This window comes from Orcinus orca, chromosome 19 (genome assembly GCF_937001465.1).
Source record: "Orcinus orca chromosome 19, mOrcOrc1.1, whole genome shotgun sequence".
Classification (NCBI taxonomy): domain Eukaryota; kingdom Metazoa; phylum Chordata; class Mammalia; order Artiodactyla; family Delphinidae; genus Orcinus; species Orcinus orca.
Genome location: NC_064577.1, coordinates 17,577,761 through 17,605,016, shown reverse-complemented (window position 1 = coordinate 17,605,016; position 27,256 = coordinate 17,577,761). Strand labels below are relative to the sequence as shown.

General features: G+C 43.5%; 1 long non-coding RNA gene across 2 annotated transcripts; it reads right to left on the bottom strand.

Annotated features, from left to right (window-relative positions):
- Positions 1-248: 248 nt before the first annotated feature.
- On the bottom strand, positions 249-27,256 carry LOC125962057 (uncharacterized). Of its 2 annotated transcripts, XR_007473376.1 has the most exons (4): positions 27,129-27,256; positions 24,495-24,831; positions 12,281-12,355; positions 249-371 (listed from the first exon to the last, which is right to left on the bottom strand). It is a non-coding gene; the product is annotated as an uncharacterized LOC125962057 (long non-coding RNA). The 2 variants fall into 2 exon arrangements; XR_007473375.1 differs by lacking the exons at positions 249-371; positions 12,281-12,355 and adding an exon at positions 21,057-21,787.

Sequence of the window (27,256 nt, the reverse complement as noted above, 5' to 3'; positions counted from 1 at the left end):
CCTGGACCACACTGGGAAACGTCTGAGAACCCAAAAAGAAGAAGACAGTCAATCGGACCATTTCCAAAGGAGCGGAGCAAACGTGGCTGTGGATTTGATGGTGTTTCGTGGTGAGTCAGATGCTCTGCTTCAACAGGGAAACCTTCAGCCGCGGTACCCAGGCTGCCAGGGGCAGGCGAATTTCAGAGACTCTTATTCTGCACAGTGAAAAGGGATTATTCTGAGCCCCAGCCTCTGAAGCCCGAACTTCAGGTGAAGAATGACTTGTGACCCACTTGACACACGGCTCTGCATTGTGGGATGGGTGGCCAGAGTCTCCGTGGTGATTTGCTGCTCTGTGTTCTGTGCAGGCTGGGTTGCAAAGTAGAAGCCTGAAGGGTGAGGGGGGGAAGAGGGGAAAAACAAACATGAGGAGAGATGCCAATATACAACCTGAATTTAGTGGAAAAAACCACATTTTGAAAGTTATTTTTAACAGATAAATCAGCCTAGTTATAGATAATTTCAGAAGTAATGGGGTTTTACTCTGAAATGCAAGATAAACATGAATTTCTTTCCAACAGTTGGTGTGATTTTCCTAAAACAAGTGAAGACAGTACAGTACCTCCTCTGTACCGGATGGTTTCCGGATGGCTTCTCAGATAGCGGTTGCTGGCCACCCCTCCACCCGTGCCCACCAGGACCAATTTACATTCTACTTATTTGCCAATGAATTAGTAGAACGTAGGGCCATCCTGTTCTTTCATGCATTCTTGGTGCCTAGGAAGTGGCTGGCATGTAAGAAACGCTCAACAGGTATTTGTTCAACAATCCAGGGACCATTATGGTAGTTCCTCTTTATGCTCTAAAAAAATTTCTAGCATGAAAAATCTGGTTACAGAAGTAATACATTCTCCTGGGAGGTGTTTAGAAAAGACAGAAACTAAAAGAACAATGAAGATCAGTCCAGATTCACCAGGTGGACATAACAACATATGCGTTTTGACATCTGTCCTTCCAGGAGTTTTCAAAGCCTCCATTGACTTAGGCAGCAGGACTTGGGGGCATTGCGATGACCTACTTATCAAAAGATGCCTCCAGTCCCCCTTGGCCTGAGTAGAAGCAGACAGTGTCCTTGAAGATGCTGTGACCCCTCTCAATACCCAGTGACCCCACGTGGTTGAGCAAGTTGGTCCCAAGGCCCAGCCTGGGAATCTCGGGACAGGGAACCAGGTAGTTGAGGGCCGTGGCCAAGGGCAGGATGCTTCTTTGGGGCAGAACAAGGCTTAAGGGACCAGGTTCAGTGGCAACAATGAGAACAATGGCAAACCCAGCCTGGGTCCTCTTAGGGGACTGGTCACACTTCCCATTTCTCTCTCTGCCTGGGGATTTGGACAATACATGAGGGGGTGTGTGTGTGGGGAAGGAGACCTCAAGGAGGTGACCCTGGACTTCCTGATGATGTGAGCAGTTGGGTTTCCATCAATTAATTGAGAAAAGAAACCTTGGTTATCAATTTGTCTCCTAAGATGATTAAATGGGTCACCTTTATATAATCAGATGCTTTTAAAAAAATAACTTTTACTTCTGTTATTTTTATTTATTTTTATAACATTTCCAAAGATTGCACATTTGGTAGTTGTGGGAAGGAATGAGATTGTTGCTTAAATGTCCTAAAGTTTTAGTGTATTGATATAACTCTGATAATAACACTTGTTCTGCATTTCAGATAGTCCCTTGAGTGTTGGGAAAAACATCTAATTTATATTCTCTGTACTAATTACTTTAGACGTTGATGTAACATTAGGCTGAGCTGGGTGTTACATTACTTTGGTATGGACAGTTTCAAAACCAGATCGTTCCCTTATATATGCCCCACAAAAATACAGGAATTGAAATAAAACAAGTCCAAGGATTTTTGCCAATTGATTAGGGTCTACTTCACTGACTTACAAAACATTTGAAATAGTTCTTTGCCACCTTGATCCTGGGGGGATCCTGATTCTGCCTGGCAACATCTCCAAACGTGTTCCTGGAACAAATACTCAAATATGTTCTCAGTCTGCAACTGTCAAAAGGAACTCTTCCATTCAAGTGCTAAATATTTGGCCTGTTTCTCAGTAGCAAAACTGTCCACACTTCCATTTCCCTTGGAATCATCAATGCAAGAGTATTGCAACAGCATAGAAATGCTGACAACAAAAGTCTAACAGTTTTTTTCTGCTTCGTTCCTCAATTTTTTCAGTGGGAATACTTAGACTGTCAAAAATCATTACTATTATGTTAGTCTTCTGAAGCAGGAAGTCTGACAAATACCATTTTTCTCATTTAAATGCCGTTAATTTCTGAAGTGTTCGGATAAGAAAGGAATGCCCGTTCATTCTGTTCTCGACAACGTCTCTGCTTCCTTCTCCACCAAATCTGACTCCAAGTTCACCTTCCGGGCAGCCTCTCCTGAGTAGTTCTGCCCCATTTTCATCTCTCCTCAACTTTCAACAATCTTCTCTTAATATTTACATTGTGCATCTGTGTTATACCAAGGGGAAACCATTAAAGATTTTGAGATGGGAAGATGCATGGTAAGATGTATACTTTAGAAAGATTATCCTTGCCATTGGGCAGAGGATACATTGAAGGGGGATGAGACCTGTCAGTGAACTTGGGCGTTGGCAGCAGAGGTGACAAGGACACGGAAGAGAGATGCTTTAGAAATAGTAACGACGGACAAGGATTTAGTCTAAGATGCTGACAAGGTGTTGAGCCTGTGACACTGGGACGATGTGGTACCACCAACTGAGATGGGCTATAAAAGAGGAAGAGACTCCTGTAGGGAATGTCTGCATAGGGAGAAGTCACCTGCTGACTCCTGTTTTGAGATGTCTGTCCCGAGCGGGACATCTACGTAGGATGTCCTGTAGGTAGTTGGAAATTTCAGCGTAGAGCTTGGGAGGGGAGCTGGAACTGGATCCACAAGTGTGACAAATGTGTGTGTGTGTGTGGGGGGGGGTAGACAAATCTGTGGGAGTCCATGAGATGACAAGAAAAGTTTAGAAAGAATGCTCTGCAGCATTGGAGGTGTCCATGTCAGAGGCGGGCCATGTCAGCACAGGGAGAACTGTCTAGAGGTCATTGAAGAAATCCTGGAAGGATAAGATGAGGGTGGATGCAGGTGGGAGCAACGTGAATCAGGAGGAGAGGGGCTGATGCCACCTACGGGAAGATGGAGCTGAGAGAACCTGGGGACCACCTTGGTGAGAAGACGAGATGGGGGTAAGGATGACTCATATTTCTTGCCAGATTGATGGTGCACATGGGGATGCCCTCACCGGGGAAGCAGGGGCAGGAGGGAGGCTTTGACGTTTTGATGGCAAGATGATCCCGTTTCTGTTTTTTTTTTTCTTTTGACGTTTTCCCCCCTTTGGTTGAGATGACTTTGGAATCTGAAAATGGAGACTGTCGTGGTGAGATAGATGGATGGTTTTGGACCTAGAAGAGGCTGGAGATGCAGACTTAGGGTTGGCAGTGCAGGGGTGACTTCGTATGTGTGGTTGAGGTTTTCTTGGACAGAGCGTGCAGCCAGGAGACAGAGGGAGGGGGAGAGGATTGGATGGGGGAGGGCCCAGGAGGACATGGGGGAGGCACCCTCAGGGGTGCTGGGGAGAAGAGCGTCTGTTCTGAGCACTTGCTTTGGGTCTCTCTTACCCGAGGAGGAGTTTGCCACGAACAAGTTCTGTGGTTTGGGGCAAACTCTTTCGACCATTGTTTCCTTAACTGTAAAACAGGGATAATAATAGTAACGGTCTCATGGCTTGTTTTGTTGATTACCTGAGCGAGAGCTTATGCAAAGCTTTTCTGGTACCTGCCGCATAGGATGCACTGGCAGGAATTCTATGTCCTGCTAAAGGTATCTTTTTCATTCAAATGGCAGAATTCAAAATAAAGACAACTATCAGCTGAGGTCAGTGAGGGCTGGCTCTTCCTGTCCTCACCGTTTATAGCGGCAAAGAGCATGGCCTGGGCTTCCCTGGTGGCGCAGTGGTTGAGAGTCCGCCTGCCGATGCAGGGGACACAGGTTCGTGCCCCGGTCTGGGAAGATCCCACATGCGGCGGAGCGGCTGGGCCCGTGATCCATGGCCGCTGAGCCTGCGTGTCCGGAGCCTGTGCTCCGCAACGGGAGAGGCCACAACAGGGAGAGGCCCGTGTACCGCAAAAAAAAAAAAAAAAAGAGCATGGCCTTAGGAAGCAGTCCAATGAATATGGCCAAGGTCCAGCTTTGTGACCTTGAACCTGTTTTCTCCTCTGTAAAAGGACAATCGTAACACACATTTCATAGGGATGTTGTGATATGCCAATAAGGACGTACGTAAAATCCTCTGCAGAGTTCCAGGGGCATGAGAAACAGGTCATGTTCTCAAAGGAGCAAAACCCAGAGGGAGGGGTGTCCCAGAGCCCAGGGAAGAGAGAACAGTGTCCAGCTCTGGAACTTATGCACCTAGAATGAGGTCAGAGAGCATTTCCGGAATTGGCAACAAGAAGAGATGCTTGACCTGGGAAGATGCAGCTTGGGAGGAGGGGCAGGGTGGCGTCTGACTGCAGGTGGGCTGCAGGTACAAGAATGAGGTGGGAAGAAAGAAGCCAGCATGACTTTCAAGGATAAAGGGAAGGAGAGAGTGCGATAAGTAGAGGGTCTGTAGGGTCATGAAGTTTTCTTTGCTGGGCTGGTTGGTTTTGGTTTCCTTTTAACACAGAGATAGGACCATGTCCTGATCTCTGTGTGCGCTTCCAAGATATCCTTTTAACTCCAATCTCATCAAGAATCATAGAAAGTACAGATCATCTATTCCTGAGGAGGAAGGCCTACTCTTCATGCAGGTTTCAATAAGACAGGCTTGTTTGGACTAAAGACTGTCTTTTTAATCAAGATAAATGATTTGAAACTGTTAGAAAGACTTGGTTTTCTTTTTTTCCTCGAAATCACGGTCTGTTTAAGATCAACTTAATTAGACAGGACAGGGAAATTGCACTGTTATTTGGAAACGTGGACGGAAAGATAAAGAGAGCCTGTGTGTGTTTTCTTCTCTCAGAGGTCTTTTACCTTTGCTCTGGGTGCAAATCTTTTCTGCCTAGCAAATGCATTGATAGTTAAAACACATAAATACATCTGCACAAACACATGTATCATGACAACCCTAGAACTCTACAGGCTACACCTAATTTCTCCAACATCATGCATTAGTCGCTAACAGATGGGACCCCGTGCTTAAGTCTCTTGTGTCCCAGTTCAGGTAAGTGGCATTCATCCCTGGTTCTTACCAGCTCTGTGAACCCAGATGTCAGTTTTTCCTTCTCTTCTCCATCTGACCATAGCAGGTTTTTCATAGGTCTGTTATTAGAATATATTTCCTCTATATTATTAGGTTATTATTTCTCTCGTTACAATCGGAAAGGCAAAGACTGCCTTTTAATTGTGTCACTGTTATTTTTAAATATGGATATCTCTGGTGCTCTGCACTGTACCTGGGAGAGTCTATGGAACACGTGAATAAAAGGATGGGTAAACAGTCTGGTTCCTATCGATTTTTCCTTACATAGAACCATGGCATGACATACAGGCTTTAATATCTGGCAACTTTGTGTGCACACGTGATCCAAATAGTGAAGTCTACTCCAGAGCCCTTCCCCACGAGAAGTATTTCTATCCCAGCAGCCCTGGGCCTCTCATGACAGTGTCGTGGGGGTACATGTACTTCTAATACAGATGAGCCGTTTCTTTAGGAACTGCGATTATTTTCATGGTTCTCAAAGGATCTGGGATACCTCTACAGTATATTTTGCCTTGAGTATAATTTGTGGTTTTATTTTTTTTTTTTTTGCCAGAAGTTCTGATTTCAAAAGACCACTTCAAATTAGGGTGAGAGCATCTCAATTCAGCTCCTAATTCGGCACAGAAATCACAGAGAATCCACACTCTCTACAGCTCATCAACCCTACCACCTTCTGAGCAGATTTCTGGGTGCCTTTTGAATCCACAGGGAATATCGTCTCGGACTGGCCGTTCCAGAAGGGAAGGTGGTGATGACTTCAAGAGCATGAGGATTTGCCTTCTTAGACTCTGTTCATTGTTCAGATTACAGGACGTTGGGCCTTCTTCCAAACGGGCAGAAAAGAATTTTATTGCTTTTTTTTTTTTGGCTGCACGACTTGCAGGATCTTACTTTCCCAACCAGGCATTGAAACCGCGCCCTCGGCAGTGAAAGCACAGAGCCCTAACCACTGGACCGCCAGGGAATTCCCAGAAAAAATGTTTAAGTATTCATTACCTTTCTGGCTGTTGACTTCCTTCCTTCCCTTTGTACACAAACATCACTGATCCCTTCTTTATTCTCAATTCCTTGTCACCCCCCCCAATCCTTCAGTGACAACAATGGTTCAGAATTTGAGTGTAACTAAACATATTATAGTCACGAAGCCCACTGGGCTCTGGCAGGTTCCCAGAGAGCAGAGACAGCACCACAGCCGTGGACAAACATCCCCTTGGTGTCAAGGTACAGGTCTTACTAGTAATGCATGTCAGGAGTTTGCAATTAAGACTTCTGTGCTCATGGAGTGTATCAGTCAGGATAGGATAAGTTATGCTGTGGTAACAAGCAGTCCTGAAGTGTCATCAGCATAATACAACTCCAGGTTATTTCTCACCCCCTGTATGACCATCATGAGGACAGGCTGATGGGGATTATTTCCATTGTTACAGAGGCAGAAAAGGGTGAGGCAAATTCACACACTGGATCTTACATGAGCCATTGCTTCTTCACTCCTTTCATTTGTCAAAGCCAGACCTGTAGCTGCATCTAACCCCAAGTGTGCAGGGTAGTACAGTCCTAGTATGAGCCCAGAAGATGGAGTTGGCACAGAGCACTAACAACCACCATGGAAGTTGATAGAAAATTCTTTTTTTTTTTTTTTCTCTTAGACTTTGGAAGAAGGAACCAGGCTTATTTGATGTTTGAACTGAATAAGCCTCCAGAATCTTGAACAATTCAGTTAGAGGAGGGTCTAAAGGACATACTAAACCTTCTGGTTTATAGGGGAACCCCCCAGCAATTAAATGAGCTATTTCATGTAAGGTACAAAGTACTTAGAAAGAGAGGTGGCAGTTTTGGTATGTAAAATTAAGGTAAAATAAATCAAATCAGGTACGTGCTGAATGAATGAATGAGACTTCATTCAAGTGGAATTAGACCTCTCTCCTATAAGCCTCCTTGGGTATTTTTCCACGGAGATCCTTTCCCTTTCATTCAGTTGCATTATTACTGCAGGTTAGAATAAGAACTTACCCTTCTCGCTTGATAAGAAGACACCGTAATCAGGTTTATCCCTCTCCCAGTAAGTTTTATGGGTGGAATTGCAAGATTTGTTCTTTTAGTAAATGGGAACCAAATGCTGAATGGGGGCCATTGAAGCATGAGATGCAAGAAAGTTAAAAAACTTAGGTTTTATCCTAGAGCACAAAAATTTACAGATTGCAAAACTCTTTTGTCCCAGTTTTGTTGAATTGTTCTTTAAAGACCCCCAAAGCAAAGGATTCTTTCTTGCAGTTTGAAAACAAAACAGAGATGTACAAGGAAAAGCTGAAAAATCTTTCCTCTACCTTGTCCAACCCCCTGAGGTAACCGATAAGAATGAAGAGATGATGAAAGGTGTGACCCTTTCCTTTTTCTGCCTGAATACACATACCCATTACTACAGAGTCTATACTCATATACACGACGCAGCTTCCTCTCTCCCTCCCTCCCTCCCTCCCTCCCTTCCTTCCTTCCTTTCCTTTTATTCTTCCATAAATGAGATTTCAGTACACACATTACTCAGAAACTTGTTACTCTAATTTAATATTTTATGAACATCTCTCTAGATCAGTGTTTTTCAAACTGTGGACTTAAGCATCTGTGTATCATAAAATTAAGTTACTGGGTCCTGACCAGCGATTTTTAAGTAAAGTAACATAGGATAGAATAGTAATTATCAGAGAACTCAATGTGGTAAGGATAAGTCTTGTTTTATGAGAATTGTGTATCGTCTTCTCATCTATACCATGGGGATAGTAATAGAGCCAACCTCATGGGCCGCTGATAGAATCAAATGAGCTATTATATGTAAAGTGCTCAGAACAGCGGCTGGACCCTTGTAAGCACAGTAAGCTATGTCGTCACCGTCCTCCTCCTTCTTCACCTCCTCGCTAGCGTTCATTTTTTTTCTAATAAAAAAAGGTGGAGAAAGGCATCCTATTTGCCCTTTAATTTGTGTCCGCCTGTGCTGCTAGTGAGTCTGATTCTCTTTTCATCTGTTTATCGGCCCTTTGCATTTTCCCTTGAGTATATTTCCTGTTTATTATTCCACGCCCATTTGTCTCTTGGTTATTTGATTGTAAAAAATTCTTTTCTCTTTCTTTGTACAACAGGAATATTAACTCTTGACTCTCAGCTCATATTTTTTCCAATCTATAGGCCCCTTGACTTTTTTTTAATGGTGTCTTTTGCCATTTACACATTGTTGATTTTTTTTTTTCACGGACAAGCATTTTATCTTAAACATAGCAGTGTGTACATGTCAATCCTAAACTCCCAATCTATCCCTCCCTAGACATTGTTGACTTTTGGAATACAATGTATTTAGCCTTTTAATGGCTTGTGAGTTTCTTTTTTGCTTAGTAAGAACTTTCTCACTCAATGGCGAGATAATCTTCTTCTGAATTTTCTCCCAGTAATCACTATTCCTCTTCTTTTTTTTGTCATTAGATCTTTAATCCATGTGAAGTTTATTTTTGTCTATGGCCCGAAATAAGGAACTAAAATTGTTTTACTCCAGATGAACAGCCAATTATTCCAGTCTCATTTATAAAATAAATGATTTTTTCATGCCTGAATTAAATACCACTTTCATCATATATTAAGTTCCTATATATACTTGGATTTATTTCTGGACTCTTTTCCACTGCTGCCTCTGACCAGTCCTGTGCCAGTCCCAAACTATACTGATTGCACCAGTTCACATATACTCTGTGCCTCCTCTTTATTTTTCTACATTTTCTTAGCAATTCTTACACATGAATTTTTAACGTAAAATTGAAAATCATGTTGCCCGTCTCCGTTAAAGAGCCCTTTATGATTTTTATGGGAAGTTAATTTAATTTGTATTGAGAAGGATTGACTTTGTTGTGATGTTGCTTTTCTATCCATTGATTTAGACCTTACGTTTTTCATCGTAGTCTTCACATAGACCTTTTTCTATTCTTCACGTAGATCCTTTAGCAAGTTAAAGTTTCTCATGTGATCATTAATGGAATTTTAAAAACTCTCTTTTCATTCTAAATGACTCCTGGTGGTATAAAGGCAATTTTTGCATTTTTGTGTATTTATTAATCTTTTTTTTTTTTAAATCCAACTTTGCCCTTTAATGCTAATCATTTCTAAAAAAAAAAAGACTATATTTTCTTGAGTGTTCTAGGCATATGGTTATATAATCTATAAATAAAGATAGTTTACTCTTTTCATTTCCAAATTTATACCACTCATTTTCTTTTCTTTTATTATTGCATTAGCTAGAACCTCCAAAACAATGTTGCATACAAAAAGGCAGCCCTTTTTTTCTTTCTGGCTTTAATGAGATTGCTTACTATTTTACATTTAATATTATGTTTGATCTTAGGCGTTGATAATAGTCATTATCATGCTTGAGGCATTTCTGTTTATTTCAGCAATAGTTGTGGTTACTGAAATTTATCAAATGCCTTTTCACTGCCTCCATGTTTAATTTGTTGTTGTAATGAATTTTATAGATAAATGTTTTAACATTGCTCCATCTTGCATTCCTGGAACACATGACTACTATGAAGGCAAAGAGGGAAAAAATAGTAAAAGAAAAGGAAGACAAAAGCTCTGTGTGAATGTGTGGGGAGAGAAAGAAAACAGACTTCAAAAAGCGAACAGCAAGTGTGGTATTGTTTCTGATGTTTGGATTTATCAGGAGAAAAAAGAAAAGAAACCTCCAAGAATGCTAAACAAACAAACAAAAACAAAACTTTGTTTCCACATAGGCCTAATTACCTTTTGGGCAAGATGCCAAGGGCCATTATGCGTTCTGATTCCTGAGTAGATGTGTATTTTCCATCTGGTGGACACAAGTTTTGGCGTAATATTTCTGTAAAACTATTGGGGTGGGATGTTGGCTGTGGTCTTCCCGGTATGTGAAAAGGGCTGCAAATATTATTTCTATACTTACTACTAAATAAATGAATTGTTTGTCTCCTCCAGCGTCCACATTTAATTGGTCATTAAGAAGAGTTATTTCTAGATCCCAAATATCTCTCAAAGCTGACCTTGTCTCTTTCCCCAGAGCCACTGCGTTCGGTCAGGCCTCCTAATTTCCCACCCGCACGCAGGGAGAGAATACCAAACTTGAAGGGCTAAGATCTAAGGGACGGAACCTGACACATGGTCACCATGGAGGTTGACATGACAAAGTAAAACTGGGACAGGAAGTAAGTGTAGAGACTGTCAATCACAGAGTCATGCATGTCAGAATCACAGAGACAGCCCAGACCCTTACCCAGATACTCACACTATATTGGTCCAGGGTCGGGGCCAGGCATCGTACCTTTAAAAGCACCTCAGCCCTGTGCAATTTTAAAGCCAAGCCTGGGTTGACACCTATTGGAGCAGTGGTTCTTGAAGAGTGGTCCCTGGACCGCCTACACCAGCATCACCTGGAAGCTTGTTCGACATGTAAATTCCAGGTCCCGCCTACATCTACTGAGTCAAAAGCTCTGGGTTTGGGGCCCAGCAATCTGCCTTTCATAGGCGCCCAGGGAATTCTGATACTGAGTGAGAAGCACTACAGCAGGGTATCTCAGTGGTTAGAGAACCACACCGCTAAGGGATCACCGACGCAAGGAAAGACAGTTCTGAGCCAACACTTCTGATTGTCACAGAATGACCAGGAGTGATGGGGACCTGAGGAAAGACATTGAGTTCAGTTGCTGAGGGGAGCAGAGGTCCCCCAGAGCAGTTTCGGTGGAGAGGTGAGGATGTGAGTCATGATTCTCAGGGTTAAGGCTGAAGAGCTGGTAAGGAAGTGGTGGGAGTGTGTATGGCCTGTTTGTTGCAGACCCTTAGCTGTGAAAAGAGGCAGAAAACTGGAGTTGAGGCTGGAGGTGGCATTTAAGTTCACGCAAAGAGGATTTTTGTTTGTTTTCCTTTTAGGGGAAAAACAAAAACCAGAAAACAAAAAAACAAATTTGGAAACAGAGGGAGAAGTTCCTGCGCAGAGAGAAGGGTTGGTTTTGGAAATTAAAAAAAAAAGGTGATTACTCATTTTCTGGGTCAGGAAGAGATGTCCTTTCAACTAAAGGTTAATTTGGGTAAACCAGTAGTCTCTTTCCTCTGGTTTTACGTTGATCTTTTGCAGCAAAAGGATAAAGTTTAGAGAAAAAAGTGGTTTTCTTCCCTCCGTCTAAGTGTGGGGAAACGTTTCAGCGCGCTCTGTGTTCCCAGGTTTAAGGCACTTTCCTGGGTGCCCGGATGGGGCCTTTGAGTTGCCGCTGAGAGGGGGCGCTTCATTCCTCCGGGGCCGCAGCTTCTCCCAGCGGCAGCATCTGCTCAAACCTTTGTCCTTGCGGGTCCAACGCCTGCCTGGAGATGCAGCACGCATGCGCATCTGCCCCTCCACCAGCCCACCACCGCCCACCTCGACTGACTGACCTCGTTTCTGATCAGCAACTGTGCAGTCTTTATTATCTTTGCTGTTTAAAATTAGTTATGGGCTTGACTTTTTTTTAACGCATAAGTTTCCAGAAAGGATGCTTTTTTGCAGTGTGTTGCCTTCTTGCCCCGCCCCCTCGCCGCCAACACGGCCTCCCTCCCCCACCCCCAGCCCGGGACAACCCTCCCCGCTCCGCTCTCTGATTCAAGAGGTTCACAATCTTAGACCTTCTGTTACTGCTTGTTCACCTCTGGTTCCAGCATATTTGCTTTCTTCCCGGATTAACCTCCCAGCTATCTCTGTCGTCACCCCCTGGGGCACACCTGGGGGGCGTGCTATTTTTAGGACTTCTACTGTCAGTCTCTAACACAAGCTGCTTCCTGCTCTGGAAATCTCACAACAAAGAGGTCTCCTCAATTAGCATAATTGCTATCATTCCCGCGGGCATAATTCCCCTGCCCCAGAACATCAATTCCCACCCCCGCTCAGGCTCTGCAGGACAATAAGACCCAGGGCCAAATGGGACCAGGGGTTGGGGTTTCTTTACCAGCGGCCCGTCCTGGTCTCTCCTGTAGTGCTCACGTCCGTCTCAGGTCTCAGGGCAATCGAGTTAGGGCGAAGCCTGGAGGGTTCGGATAGGGGGAGGGTAGAAAGGCTGTGAGACCAGTTAGTCAACAATTCAGAACAAGAGCTGGATTACTAGCAAAACTAGACCTTGGCTTACAAGAGAGAGATTTCCGTCTCAGTGATTCATTTTGTTACTCTTTTGTTTTCACTTTCTGCTAAACAGAGCCTTGGTACCCCAGTCAGGGATCCCATATAACGTCGAGGTAAGAGTCTTTTTGTAACAACAGTGAAGTCTAGGGTCTCATATTTCTGTGAGGGCATTGCCGTCTCAGGGTTCTTTCCAGGAGGTCATCTCTCTTTAGAAGCATTATGTTCTATTCAGGAATTGTGATCTTTGCTGTACTTTACAAGCGTGAAGGGATCATGCTGCCTCACATATCAGGTTGCGGGATGTCCTTTACCAAAACAAAGGAGCACTTCTAGGGTACAGGAAACGAAGTTTCACTGATGCAGACTGGTTGCTTGTACTGGTTGATTGCTATTTATAATATTTTTGTTCTTTTTAAAAATGGTCCTTTGATTCTAGCATAACTTAGATAATGTTGAAAACACCAAACTCACATACATGAGTTGTACATGTAACAGCTGTAATCCACACACGTGGATGAGCTGTACGCTGGTATTGATCCTTATGATACTGATTCCTAACACTGCAATGTATTCTGGCATAGAATTTCTAAAGTTCTAGTCTGAAATATTTGTATTCCTTTACTGTGTTTGTTAAGTTTTCTTCTGTTGCAAGTAATGGGAAGATCAAATTCGCAGAAGCTGAGAGAGAGGAGAGAGAGAGAGAATTTACTGGCATACATCTCTTAGCCAGAGGTAGTTTTAGCTCGATGCGTGGTTTGATCTACAGGTTCAAATGAAATGATCAGGACTTGATTTCTCTTTCTTGTTTGTTGGCTTTGGCTTGGTTGATTTTTTTCCCCAGGCAGGCTCTCTCCTCCTAGTGACAAAATAGCTGCAGCAGCTCCGGCCTATGAAGCAGTGCAGAGAGGCAGCCCTGTGGGCAGGAGCATGGGTTCTGTGCTAGGGTCGACTGGATTCTAATCTTACTGATTGGCTGACTTTTACCAAGTTACCATTCATCTGCAAGCCTCAGTCTCCTGATCTGTGAAAAGGGCTCCTCATAAAATCTCTGTCTTCTGGTGACTGTGAGAATTAAATCAGATAATGTATGTAAAGCACTTAAAGTTTCCTGGCACCTAGTACCTAGAGAAAGGCCAGACGAGAATTCCCTCAGCATCTTCATTTACACCCTTTTCCTCCTTAACTGCTTTTACATTGGAGGAATATTCCTCCTCTTGGCAAAGGCCAGCTTCCCTCTTCCCTCTTGTTCTCCAGTCCCTTTCTCTCTCTCATTTGCAAGGATTTTGTTCCTTTGGTTTGGCCTCCATATCCTGCACTGTGAATCCTTTGCTCTGAACTAGATGTTTTAAAAATGCAAACATTTAAGAGCAGGGCTGTGCTGGAACCAGATGTCACTAGCTTGTAAAAACCAATTCCAAGCATCTCTTTCCAACTTTACATCCAGCGATATCACATCGGTAGCTGGAAATCAACCCCTGTGAGAGTATTTACACTGCAGAGATTGGCTGATGCTATAAATCAGGGCTTTCCCCCCAGAGAGCCAGTGGTTAAACATTTACCAACACACCACTGATAAAAACAAACAGTAAGTATAACTCATTAAAAATAAACAAACCCCAAACTTTCCTTGAGTCCAAATCCTCTCTCTTCCCGTAGCAGCCAAGCATCCCCCAAAGGGCTGTCTCACACAGGCTGTCTCTATGCTATCACCCCCTACCCCACCATATTTATCCTTCAACTCTCCACATTAGAGATTTTGCCCCTAACATACATCTGAAACACCTTGCCAAGTGCCCCAGGGACCTCATGCTTCCTGAACCAGTGGATATCACTTTGTCTTTATCAAACAAATCAAATCAAAAAATGTTCTTAGATGCATTTGGCATTGATGATGGCTACATCCTTCTTGGAACATTTATATTCTTGGCTGCTGTGATTCAAAGATCTTCTCTGAGCTGGTTCTTTTTTTTTTTTTTTTTTTTAAAGTCCCTTATGCTTGTTTCTCCTTCTTTATCAGACTTCTAAGTGTTGAGGTTCCTTGAGGCTTAGATGTTGAACTTAGGTGAGCATCTCAATTCTTCCCTATTTAAGTACCATCTTCATATTGGTTGTTCTCAAATCTTCCTCTAAAGCCCAGGCCTTTCTTCTGAGTCCAAATCTGCTTCTACTTCCTGACTCATTCATTAGGGTGTCACAGAGAACACCTGAACTTAGCATGGTGAAAGCAATATTCCTGATTTTCCTCCTCCCGGAAAAAACCCTCCCCTCCCAACACAACACACAGCCACGCGGCTTTCCCAAATCAATATATGTTACCGCTCAAGGATTCAATTTGAAAACATAGGAGTCATTTTTGATTTCTCTTCTTCTCTCTCAACCGATGCCCGGACTAATCTATCATCAAATCCCTTCCATTTTCTCTCCAATTCCCCTCTTGTCTTCAAATCCATTGCTGCTTGCTACCTTAGTTCTAGGCTGCCATGGTCCCACCTAGGTTTCCAGAATCCCCTTCTGCTTTCTCTTCTGGTCACACGGCCTTTTTTTTAGTCCTTACCATTTGGCATGCTTCCTCCTACCTCTGAGCCTTTGCACATGCTGTTCCTTCTTCCTGGCGTGTCCAACCCTCTGCTCTTCACCTCGTTAATCTTACTCATCTTTCAGACCACTTGGCTGAATTCCTGATACCGCTGACTGAGGCAGGTCCTTCTTTTAGACCGAATTCCAGCACCAAGTTCTTTACTTCGGGGACTTTGATCACAGTTGCGTCTTTACATTTTTATGAATTAACAAATGTCTATCTTCCCCACTGATCCCCAGAGGCAGGAGGTCAGGAGCGGTTCCTTGTTTTACCTCCAATGCCTTGTAAGCACGGTAAGACATTCAATACATAGCTGATGAGTGAATGAATAGAAAGGGTTTTAATAACACGAGGGTCAAGTTCACAGGAAGACGAGACCCTCTGTGCCAGCACGGTCAGGGGAACTGGGGAACCCACAAATTCCAAGACCTTCCTGCTAAGGGCCTCCTTTCGCAGAGGAGAGAGCTTGGTAGCAAGTGATCGTTAAGGCGTGCTCTGCCCTCCAAATCCTACCCTCCAAGAACAGAGGGGTGTCTGCAGAGGGTTCCCCCGTAAGCTCTGCATCTGGGGGTGCTATCGGCTTCCACCAGTGCATGTCGGACCTTGGTCACTTGGACAAAAAGAAAGAAAACATTAGCTTCTCATCATTCTTAACAGATGGCTATCAAGCATATCTGCTCTGAATGTAAATCTTATTTGAGACCCAGTTGTCATAGTCTTGGGCTGTTTTCCCTTTAAATTGTATTCAGGTTTGAATTGACCTTATTACACTACAGTTTCTCCCACCTCAACTGTACCCTAAATGGCATCTTATAAATGCATATAAATCGATCATCTTCCCACCTCTTCCTGAATATCCCCAACTCCATCGCACCAGATTTTACAGAAATGCACTCCAAGGCTCCCCTCAGCGCCTCTCTTTTAAGGTTCTTCTCTTTAAATTCTATGCGGTTGCCTCACATGAATCATATTTCCACCTCCTAACCTCCTGACTGAGTTAGTGCTTTCGCTCAAAAGCACCTCCAATTTGAAACCAGTTGAGATGATTTCTGTAATACTCTCACTTCCCAGGCTCTTCTGAATTGCATTTTTTTTTTCTCTTAAGATTCAGTTTTCTTATCAGAAGCAACTGATAAGAAGACACAAGAAGAATAAAATCTATCTCCCATAGGAGGAATGGTACAATAGGATTGCTAGGGGCTTGTATTAGGATTACAGGAAATCCCGGTAAGGATCGACTAAAAAGGAAAGTTTTCCATGAGACCAGAGAACGTTAAGGCCACCCTAGTGAAGCCATTGCCAGAAGCATTGGAAATAACAGTGACTTGATGCAGGTTGCCCACAGCTCCCTCTCATTTATCTGCAAATATTTAACATGCTGCTAAACAGTATTTCTTTGCCCTCACTTTTTTAATTGAACCGTTTTTTTCATGCAGTTAAGTGACATTTTTTTCGGCACCAGAGTAGCCATTCATTGGTTGCGTTAGCAGAAATGAGTTACCATCGCTGAAAAGGTTGCATCACCAGTGTTTTATCCCGGTGTTTGGTACCATCTAGTCTCGCCTTGTGCTGCATTTTCATGGCCTCGTACAATCTCCACAGGTCCATTTGGGTCCCTCCCACTGGAATTCTCGGCTCTCCTGTCTGCACATCCACAATGAGGCTTCTGGGGACAGGGTCATGCCTCAGCCCTTTCTGACTTTCCGGCTGTGATGACCGGGCTCCACGGAAGGTTTTGTGTTTATCTTCTGTCTCTTCCCAAAGGGGCACTTGGGGGGTCATTTTCTAGGTCTGAATTAGAAAATAGCAACCGTTCCCAGTACGCTGAAGAAATTCATCCTCTATCTGCTGCACACATTCAAGGTGTGTTTGGAAGCAGATTGGTGTAACAGGCACGGGATTTTGATACGCACGCTGGTCACTGACTTAGTTTTTACACACAATAGACTTGTATTTACATCTGGTCCTTAAAGTTGAGGCACCCATAGATAATCTGCATTGGAACTACCTTAACAAACGGTGGTGAGTTCATTTCTTTTGTTCTGTTTGATATGAAAGTCTTTGAGAAAAAAATAAATAGGGAAAATCAATGGTATCATTTTCACAAAACTTCTTTGCCAAGCATAACACTGGAGGAAGAACGGCAGTCCGAGCTTTTCCTCCCAGGACCTCCTAGATGCTGGGTTTTGCTCTCTGCTTTGAGCACGGAAGCTGGATCGGCTAAACAGGGGACAAAGGGCAATTCTAGATCTTCCCATTTAGGGTTCCTGAGCAGCGCTGGAAGGAGCCTTAAGGATGGTCTGATCCCACGTTCTCTTCTCTTTGCATAAGGGTCTTTGGTGGAAAACAGGGGTCAAGGGACTTTCCTGAGGTCTCACACCTCTGAATCTCAGGAGTCTTTCTCTCAGTCAAGGTTTATTACGATGAGAAAGCAAGTCGTCCGCTCATAGGGTGATCACCGAGCACTTGATGAGATGCTGAACCGTTTCACACTCAGCAAACACAGGTTTTCTCTCCGCACTGGAATCTTTGGGGAGATTTTAAGCTAAATTATACACCTCCTCAAAAGGACGATAGCTTTTCTGAGTAATACTACGAAAAAGACCTTGACTTGGGTGCCTGTAAGTCCGTCTGCCCCCGGCAGGTGGGCCCCAGCCTCTCTTCCTTTCCTCTTCTTGCTGTTCCCTGTCATCTTCTGGTCCTTCTCCTGGGTGATTGGCTTTACCTGGAGCTTATCCTTCCTTTCTCCCTCCCTGTCCCTCTTCATGTCTCCCTGTATGAGCTGACCCTCCATCCCTTCCCTCCAGAAAGCCATGCTCCGTTCACTCCCCTTGCCCAGTTACCCCGGGCTCTTCTGTGTCCAGCCCACTTGCAGTGGCACATGGAGCACTGTCTTGGTGCCAGGACTGGTCCGGGCATCGGTGATGCAGCGGTGAGGTGACACAGGTCCTGCCCTCCTGGAGCTTATGTTGTAGTGGAGAATGTGACCACCAGGGGGCACCTGCTTTCACGATGCTTTGCAATCACTCTCTTTTCGGAGGCTGTGCTTTCTCTTATCAGACGGGACTGTCTGCACGTGCGTGCTGTCTACCATTTAACACGCAGTGACCGCTTAGCACGCGATGGCCTCTGACTTCACAGTCTGCGTGGAAATGCAAGGCCCCCTCCTTGTCTTTGATGTGGTGGCAGGCATGTCCTTATTTCAGAGGTGGCTCCCCCTCTGCGTTGCTCTAATTCCTGCCCAGTGGGGTGACCACGTTGAGTCATCCAGGCTTGACATTTCAGGGTTTCCTCACATCCTTTGCTTCCTTCTTATACTGTCAGTCAGGACTCTTACTATGTTCTAAATTGTCACCAAATGGAGATGCTCGTTCCCTTCACGTGTTTTGGATTTTTTTCCCTTCCTGATTGCAATTCACCCCTTAAAATGTATTTATTTTTTATTGGAGGCTAGTTGATTTACAGTGTTGTGTTAGTTTCACGTGTACAGCAAAATGATTCATATATACATTTTTTTCAGATTCTTTTCCCATCTAGGTTATTACAAAATATTCAGTATCGTTCCCTATGGTACACAATAGGTCCTTGTTGTTTATCTATTTTATATATAGTAGTGCGTGTGTGTGTTACTCCCAAATTCCTAATTTATCTCCCCTCCTTCCCCTTTGGTAACCGTAAATTTGTTTTCTATGTCTGTGAGTCTGTTTCTGTTTGGTGAATGAGCTCATTTGTATCTTTTTTGTAGATTCCACATATAAGTGATATCGTATGGTATTTGTCTTTCTCTGTCTGACTTACTTCACTTAGTATGATCATCTCTAGGCCCAAAGCAGGATCAGTAGGTCCTAACAAACATTTGTGAACTCAGTGTACTTTTCCCATGTGCACAAAACGGGGGGCTACCTGCGGCTGACCTCATTCCCTAAGGAGCAAGGGAGGCCTTGCTGCTCTCTTTTTACGTAAATCAAGACCTCTTTTCTGCTTGAGAGATACACCTGGGTTGAGCCCCACTCTGTGGATTCTAGGAACCTACTTGTCATTTGTCACCTGAAGACTGGGGCTCTCCCAACGAGACAGAGAGGGCTGGGCCATTTTTCTTCTGTTTTCCCAAGGATGAATCTGGTGCTCCAAGTGTTTTAGTAACTTGCATAAATTCACACAGGACAGAACTTCACACGGTAACATAAAGGCCAGCCGAGCATGCAGGGACGGTGGAGCAAAGTCTAACTCTCTTCCGCTTGTTAGAAGAGTTGACTTGCCTTTGGAATTTTACAGTCAACTTCGGTGGAAAGAATGGGACATTTCCTTTATTTTCCAGTCGCATTCATTGCACCACATGGGTGGCGGCTGCTGGCTGGCTCCGTGGGTCTCAACTGGGTTAGACTCTCCCTTGCGTGAGATGCAGACCTTCTCACTCTGCTTGCCTCTGACCGCCCAGGGTTCCTTTTGGGAGATGCCGGGGCCGGGGCACTTCTGCCTTCACTTGGGGGAGGTGCTGCGGAGCAGAGATGATTAAGTTTGCACCAGTCTTCCGAGCCCAGTGGGGAATCAGGTCATGCCAAGCTGGAGTGCCAAGCTTTCCCCCGGGGGCCAGTGTCTCATTCCAGCCCCGGTGCCCTTCCAGTCTCCTCCAATGAGCCTGGCTTTTGGTTTCCCCATTTAGTTATGTTGCACTCAACGAATGGATGAACAGGAAATTGGTCCAGATATTTGGTGGCTCAAGGACATTTATGGGGAGGAGGGTTATAAGCAGTTGGAGGATTATAGAACCCCAGGTGCTCAGGAATTCTTTGCAAAAATAGATGAAAGAATTTTCCTTCCCAGTTGAGGTCGGTGTCACAATGGACCCCGTCTTCGCATCACTGAATAGGTCAGAAAGTCCGACGACTATTCCCGTTTCTTTGAGGCAACATTTATTAAGCACCTACTGCATCAGAAGCAGCAGGGTTACAGGAATGCACAGATGGATGGCCCTGGCAGCCGCTTGAGCTGGAGGAAGTCACAGTACCATCCCCCGCTGAAGCCTCTCTTTGCATTGCAGAAAATGAACGGAGGCCCCCTGTCTCCTGTTTTGTGGTCTAAGCCTTTGACAAGGATCTGCTTCTGCTTCCGAGAGGCCCCTGTCCAGCCTCAATGCTCCTTCCCCCCGATCCAGCCCAGCCAAATCCACTGCTGAGGGAGAGAAGGGCAGATACCAGGGCTTCAAGTCCAACATCCCACTGAGGGCTGCCAGGCTTGCTCTGCTTTTGTTTGCTTCAAAAGCATTTCTTTAAAGGAGATACGTGTTCTCTGAATACAATTCAAACTGTCTACGTGTCCCAGAGGATGTATGTGGTCGGCTCCGGAGAGGTCATTCTTGTCTCCAAAGCCGACGTCCGTGGACTGTTTATTTTCCTCACTGTGCTATTACCAATGTGTATTTATGGAATTGATTTCTTTGTTTATATGTTTACGAATTAGGCTTTCCCCCTAGAAGGTAAGCTCCCTGAGAGCAGGTGCCCCTGCATTCTCTCCCAGCACATGGCAAGGGGCTTTGGAAAGATCTAGGAACGAATTGGAACAAAAATGCACAGAGTAAAAGGTGCGTTTATTCCTCTTTTCACACCAGTCTCTCCCAGCCCCACTCCTCAGTGTTCACTGCTGGTAATAGTTTGATTTATATCCTACCCTTCCAGGTGTTCCCCTCTGCATCGACAAGACCACCTCCATATACCACTCTCTTCAGCCCAGTGGGGAGCACACAGTTTTGACACTGGATGAGAACCCAGCATTAAAACCCTAAAATGCAAGCAGAGATCTACTGGGACCAGGGCTAAGAGATTCCATTCTGAGCTGTGGGCGGGCATATTTGGAACCTCAAACTGTAAATGTAGGGTTAAAAAAAAATCAAGGGTTAAAAAGAAAAGCGAGAGCCCTTATCTGAGAAGAAAATTGAAATCTAGACTTGGTAGGAGAAAGAATTCTTTCATGTGACCCAAGTAATCTCAAAATGCAGCGTAGCAGTGCTCTTTGTAGGCAACACTGTTTTCATAATTACCGGTTGGCTTTTTCCCATTTATGTGGATCGAGATTCTAATGCAATCCAACAGTCAGAGCTAGAAATGCACACTTAAAAAAATCAGTGATAACCTGTAAGTGAAGGGATATAGCTTCTGGAATGTTAGTGGGAGTGGGGGCCGGGGTGTGGGATGGTGGGAACTGCCAGAGCAATGCGGTCCCTGTGCCACCTTTATTGAAATAACGGTGATAGGGGACTTGTAGAGATTTGGAGGAAATCATCATCTGACGATTATATTTGTGAAATAGATTTGTGAAACCTCTGTGACCAACATGGTACATATATTTTTTTCATCTGGAAAAACTGATCAATCCAAGGACTACTGGATAAATGAAATGGCCAGGCAGCACGACCATACTTTAAGAGACAGATCTAGTAGGTAATAGTAAACACATGTGCCCTGAGATAGCAAGGGTGTGGAGACCGGAGCACTGACAAGTGATAAATGCATTTGCCTTTGTCTGAAGTGGAGATTTCTCAGTCATAGTCAAATATCATCTCAGCATGACTAACTCTGTGCGTTACTGATTGCCCATGAGCTTAGTTTATCGATGGGACATGCTTCCCTCTGTTAGAAGGATCAGTGGCACTCAGTTAATTACTGAAGGACCACATTCGTCTTTTTCATCCAATACAAAATTATGTTTTCAACTCAATGTGATGCGTGGTACAAAGAAGTCAAGATAGGTGAATCCAGGAACCTGTGGGCACACAGGTGAAGGAGTATTAATTTTGAAACCGGCAAGAGTATACATTAGCATGACAGAGTTCCTACCGATCGCTAACTTTCAGCATTCACTTTCACGACCACAGACATAATAAAAGATGAATCTTGTATTCTCAAGGCTTCAGAACCTAGACACAGCCCCGTGGGTCGATGGTGAATTATGACTTTGTCTCAGGAGTTGCGCTGTAAATCATTCCTGAGGCTTAAAACTCACAAAACTATATCTCCATGTGTTTCTAACCAGACCTTCTGGTGTTCTCAATGTCATCTCCAAAATAAAGCAATCACTGTTGAGATTTTTCTAGTGTTGTGTGACGCCTGCCCAGTAACTTTCTGGGGAGAATGATTTAATGTTTGCAGCGAAAGGCAGATACTCGGCTCTCATCCACAGAGACCAGGGATGCTCAACAAGTCCACTAATAGATGCCATTTCTCATCCTGATTTGTTGCTGGGGGACCTGTCACTAAACACACCTAGCAAGTGGTTGAAGACTATGTTGTGACACATTGTCCTTGAACATCCACTTGGACCCATCTGCCCTTCTGTTATCTTTCATTCAGAAAGGAAATGTCCAAATACGACTTGCGTTTTCAAAAGTATAAAATGGCTATCTGTTAAAAAACGGTCCATGAGTGATGGTAATTCCTTTCCTTCACTTATACTAACCTCTGTTGGAAAGTCCTGCCTGTATTGACATGGAGGCTGTAGGCAAACATAGCCACCTTTTTTTTTGTTTTTTTTTTTTTTTTTGCTGTACGCGGGCCTCTCACTGTTGTGGCCTCTCCCGTTGTGGAGCACAGGCTCCGGACGCGCAGGCTCAGCGGCCATGGCTCACGAGCCCAGCCGCTCTGCGGCATGTGGGATCTTCCCGGACCGGGGCACGAACCCTCGTCCCCTGCGTCGGCTGGCGGACTCTCAACCACTGCGCCACCAGGGAAGCCCACAGCCATCTTTTATAACCTCGTTCTCATCCCCATCACAGCATCAGTTGCTCTTGGTGCACCTGTTCTAACCAACCATCCATTCCTGGGGTGATTGCTGCACCTGGACACTCCCCCAAAGCCTTCCCAAAGGAACGGACTTCTTTTTCAGTGTCTGAGAAATTCTTTTAAAAAGCTCTGGCCCCCTGGCAAGGGATGTTGGTGATATTTGATTCCTACAAGTTCATTGTCGATTTGAGGTCAGGTTTGATCTGGCTGGAGACAGGAATAGCAAAATAATTGAGGTGTGAATGTTTTATTTTTCTAAGCCAGTATTACTAGGGAAAGAATCACAAATCATTCCCAGGTGGAAGGAGGAGGTTGAATGAGGATTTTATTTTGTTTTGTTTTGTATTTTATTTTTTCCTTTTTTTATTTATTGAAGTATAGTTGACTTACGAGGATTTTTAAAAAGAATTTTTTTCTGATTACACTAGTAATAAATGTTTATTGCAGAACATTTGGATAATAATAATAATACTCCATAGTATGACAACCCAGAGATACACATGCTTAACATTGTAGCATTTGGCCTTTCCTTCCCTTTGTAAATGCGTTTCATCTTTCCTTTATCTATACACAATTGTGTCTTGCTCTATATAAGCTAAGCTTTTACATAAGTTATCCTTGGCATTTTCCCATTCCTTAAAAATTCATAAAAATTCTTCAGATATGTTTTTTTAAAGCCTGTACATATTCAATTGTGTTTAACCAAGCTTCTAAGGAACATGTAGATTCTTTCTTATTTTTTGTATCATAAATTATACCAAGAACCATACACATCTTGGTGTGCAGCTCTGATGATTTCTTCACTATAAAAATACAAAATTATTATTACTGGGTTGAAGAATATAAACATTTTTCAGGCTTTCAAAGCACACTTTGCCAAACTAAACATCAGAAAAATTACGTTACTGACCATTGTACAAGCAGCATATGAGCAAAAGAATTCTCTCTTCCTCTCATCAAGGAATCATGCGAACACAACAACAAGAGCAAAAGACAAAAAATCTTTGCCATGTGAAAATTAGAAAAAGGAAATTTGTTTTACAATTTGCATTCCTTCTTTACTCTCGGGGTTTTCTTTTTTTTTTTTTCTTTTTCTGGCATCTGTTTAGCGGTCTTTTCTAATTCTTATGTAATTTTGTTTACATCCATGGCCTATATTTATACTAGAATAAATGTCTTTTTAGTGTCCTATAAGGTGTATTTATATATTGTGACTCAATCTCTTAACTAAAAGCACCTTTTCATTTCTTGAGGCAGAAACGTTTACATTTTAATGTAATCAGGTATATTGATTTTTAAATGACTTTTTGTGAACGCACCTCTTTTTCCTCAACAGATTTTACATACATTTAAGCTTCACAATTTATGTATTTTAAAATTTATTTTTTGATATATTTATTTTTTTAATTGAAGTATAGTTGATTTACAATGTTGTGTTAGTTTCCAGTGTACAGCAGTGATTCAGTTGTGTGAGTGTGTACATATACATATAATATAAATATTTTTTTCAGACTCTTTTCCCTTATAGGTTATTGCAAAATATTGAGTGTAATTCCCTGTGCTATATAGTAGGTCTTTGTTGGTTATCTATTTTATATATAGTAGTGTGCATATGTTACTCCCAAACTCCTAATTTATCCCTCCCTGCCACCCTGCTTTCCCCTTCGGTAACCGAAAGTTTAGCAACTTACGTTTTTCAATGCCCATCTCTCTTGCTCAGAGATGATTTTCTTCTCAGAACTGCTTAATGGGATTAATAAATGCAATACCCACTTGAAATTTAAGTCCATGGATCACCCGTTTTCTAAAAACTTGTTATTTCTTGTGGCAAATGCATTTCATAGAGAGGTGTTTTCTCTAGTTTTTCAGAAGGGGTGTTTTCTTTGCATAGCAGTATCATTTCAGATGCTGGGACTTATTTCTCCTTTAGGCCAATTCTTTTAGAGGAAGTTCTGTGCTTGTTTAAACCATAAAAATGATAATATTCTGTCAAAAATAGATGGGGGTTCCTGGTCAAATTCTGCAGTTCTATATGAGGGGAGAACAGAAAATGGACATGAGTATGCATTTTTATTAGGAATTCAGTAGCTTGGGGGTGTGAGTGGATGTTGAGAGATGGGGTTTAGGGAGTCACAGCTGGGAAACTCGCCCTCGTGCAAAAGGACATCTCGCTGTCTGTGCTGGCTGAAACTAATGCACGTGCCCGGGGTGAGTTAGGCTGCGTGGGGTTGGGGGCCCGGCCTGCACCCTGCGTGTTGAGGTCCCACTGTCTGCCCTTCCCCCTCCAAGGAAGGAAGGGTTAGCAAAGTTTGTCAGGGTCTTCTCCACTTCCAAGGCCACTCTAGTTTTTGATGGGAAGTGGGGATGGTGACTCAATGAAATGTGCTTCCTTAAACCAGACCCACTCTACACTAAATCTGACAGTAACTTCTCTTAGTTTTATCCATTTTTCAATGAAGGTGTTTGCATGTGTCATTTCCAATATCCAGGTCAGCTGGGAGGCTAGATTTATTGATTAGTGCTTTGTCCCCATTTTGCAGAGATGTACCGAAACCTCTATTTTTGATTTTTAAAGACTGTCCTCTCTCATACAACCTGGCAAACTAGTTTGCAGGAGTATTTATGGGAGGTTGGAGCCTTGAGCCAGGTGAAGATACAAACCCCTCAGGCAGGTAACCCCTCTCAGCATGGAATTCCCAGACTGGGAAAGAGAAGCGACAGCCTTGACAGTGGTTTGATTTGCGCTGGGTGGACCTGACTACAACTAAAATTGCAAAATGGTTTGTAGGATCATGACAGTTTTGTACACAATCTTAGAGTCGGTTGAGGTATTTAAACAGTCATGAAACTCAAGTGAACTGATCAATGCTGCACTCAGCAGGCTTGCTGGAAGCTTGGGATTGATCACCACTGGAGTGAATTCCCTTGATCACAAGACTTGCCATCCTTGAACTTCAATTTCTTCATTTGCAAAGAGAAGGGGTGGAATCTTCCAATTCTTAAATCTTATACACACACACACACATTCCACAAAACCCAAACAAACAGACAAAAACCTAATATCTATCTATCCATCTATCTCTATCTTTCATCTATCTATATTTTATAGATGTCTGTATAGATAGCTCTATCTCTCTAGAAATATCAGGAATCCATATAGAATTATAAAGACATATCTAATAAAGAAAGAACAAGCCTTTTCTTAATTCTCTTTATCAAAAGGGCTTTAAGATGAATGACATAAAAAACAACTACACGGTATTACAGATTCCCAATCTTTCCCAGTTTCATTCTTCTTCGCTATCTGTCTTTTCTCCAAATACCTTGGTGATTCTGAGAAAACAGGAATGAACAGACTATTACAGGATAAAATATGTAGTTACTACTGAAACCCTTTTACTACGTGATTTCACCCTGGGCTAATATATTAGACGAAGCCCAGATTCCTCACCCCGGGTTCTGTGCGGGGATCCAAGATGGCTCTTTTGCTGTAACAGTTTGTAGGTGCTGGTAGACGATAGTGCGTGTCACCTCTCTAACCCCCAATCCAAATCTCAATTGAAAAGGAGCTTTGTTCGCTTGGTTTTCCTGGTGTGGATTTAAAATATTTCCATTTTCCACGGATAGATTAACACTTGACCATCCGTGCGATGCGCCAGTTCCTACCTTTTCCTTCGAAGTTTGAAACCACAGCCACCCTTAGAATTCCCCTCACAAAGCACAAGGAAATCCCTCCTAAGGCACAGCGAACCCGCTATAGACTCCATAATTAGCTTCTGTAATAAAGTACTTAACGTGAATAGAAGCCCTTACTAATTACAGCAGGAAGTTGTAAGGGCAGGGGCAGGCGGCTTACCCACAGCTGGGGTGAGGCTCTGCAGAGGTGTCTGGGAACGCACACCCACAAGGGTCCCGGTCCGCACAAGAGCCCCAGGCCTTAATTAGCCCCAGCAATTAAAAATGAAAACAATCCTCCATTTTCTCATTAAAGGATGGAAGCCCCTCCCCCACTGCATTCATTGAAATGATAATTTTGCTTGTGCAAAATCCCTGCTGATGGCGGAAGACAATGGTTAGTTCCTGCCCCGCAAGACCTCGGCACCCCTTGGCTTGCTAAATTCCAGACACCTCTGCGTAATGGGAGATTGATTAGGGTTAATAGACATTGTCACAGGTCAGGACACAAAACACTTGGGGTTATGGGTGCCCTTGCACATAAGATCACAAGCTATAAATCAAAGTGCTTAAAAGAAGGGCAGAGCTTTCCACCCTCAACGGTTGGTAACAATCGACTTCTGTTTCACCCCAGCTACTGTCTCCGTTACCTTCCTCTGCATCTCGTTAATGCAGCCACGATGTCAGCCAGACAGATGTGGGGAGGGCTTGCGATTCCTTTACCCCTCAAATTTTCAGAAGCTTAGAGGTGAGGGGTGTCCGCATGGCTGCTTGGAAT